This window comes from Sinocyclocheilus rhinocerous, unplaced genomic scaffold (assembly GCF_001515625.1).
Source record: "Sinocyclocheilus rhinocerous isolate Xijiao unplaced genomic scaffold, SAMN03320098_v1.1 scaffold1960, whole genome shotgun sequence".
In the NCBI taxonomy this organism is placed as follows: Eukaryota; Metazoa; Chordata; class Actinopteri; order Cypriniformes; family Cyprinidae; genus Sinocyclocheilus; species Sinocyclocheilus rhinocerous.
Window position 1 is genome coordinate 79,594 of NW_015661990.1, and position 1,471 is coordinate 81,064.

Below are 1,471 nucleotides of genomic sequence, written 5' to 3' on the forward strand. Positions count from 1 at the left end.
AAATAATGTTCTTTTTAGCAGCATCATATGACCCCTTTAATGCTCCCGAGAATGCATGCTTAAAATTATACTCATTTTAGTGACTGATATACTGGTCATAATAATTTCCATGAACTCATGACTTAAAAAAATGCCACTGAAAATTCTTCAAAATATGATATTGTTTATATAATGTAAAGAGCCCATTCATGCTTTGTTTCTCAGTAATACAGCTACTGGAATAAAAATGCTTACTGCTTGTCATTATAATTGCTTTGCTTGGGTATTTCATTGAAATAAAATACGATAAAAAAAATATATATATATATATATATATATATAAAATAAAATAAAAAAATCAGATTTGACAATGGCAGAGTGGATGAGCAATGAGGTTTGTTTGTTTTTGATTGTAAATAAAACTAGATTTGTTTCTGTACAGTTGCTAATGTGCTAATGTGTTGTTTTAGCTTGTTGCTAGACATTTGGTGTTTAAGGAGGATGTTGTTTGTGCGTTGCCAGGGAATACTGGTTGCTAGGTGCTTACAGAACTTACAGGCCAAAGCAAAAGAGTCCTGTGGTCTCTAGATAAGGATTTCTCCTGCAGGAGTCTGTGGGAATATTTTTCACTTATTTTAATGTCTACAAGGTGAAAAGTACATTAAAGGCAGAGTAAGTGATTTCTGGTAGCCAATGTTGATATTTGAAATCACCAAAACAAACACGCCCGTACCCCAAAAGGGTCTTGCCCCTATTTTGATAGCTCCGCCCCACATATACGTACGCAACCCAGGCAACGATTAGTTCTGTGAAACAAAGCAAAACCAATGTTACACCATGTCTACGGACGTGAGCGGCGCGGCACAACAAATCCCCGACAGAAAACTGCTGCCAGGTTCTATTTATGACGTGCTGACACAAATTTCAAATGGTTTTCAACGGTCGTTTGATCGCGTCCAGTGTAAGCAGACTTTAGCTGTTGTAGACACGGTGTCACTCACCTATTGAGAAGAAACAAAGCAACCTCGGCGTCCGATCGCAGGCCTCCGCTCCTTGAGTTCTCTCCAGCGCTGGAAAGCTGATCCGATATTTACACGGGTCCTACTTCTTGCCTTATCCTTCCGCAGACGTTTTCCTCTTTTGTTTTTTATCCGCCATCTCTATCTCTCTCTCGCTCGGCTCGGTTAATGTCCGTCCCATGCACTGAACGCGCTCTCCTCCACATCACGAGTAGACACGCCCCTTATTGCTGATTGGCTACAAGTTTGTTTTGCGATTCAGCCCGAATCAGTTTTCTAAAGTGTTTTTGAAAAATCACATACCCCGCCTTTAAAGCAGCACTATGTAACTTTTTCTGTGTTCAAAATTTGCTAAATGTATATAATGAGCGAGTACATCATGAATTCATCTTTCAAACCGCGTTTTTGTCTTATTCCGAATCACTCCAGTACACTTATAATAAGTGCTTATATTTGGACTATTGTAGCCTGGT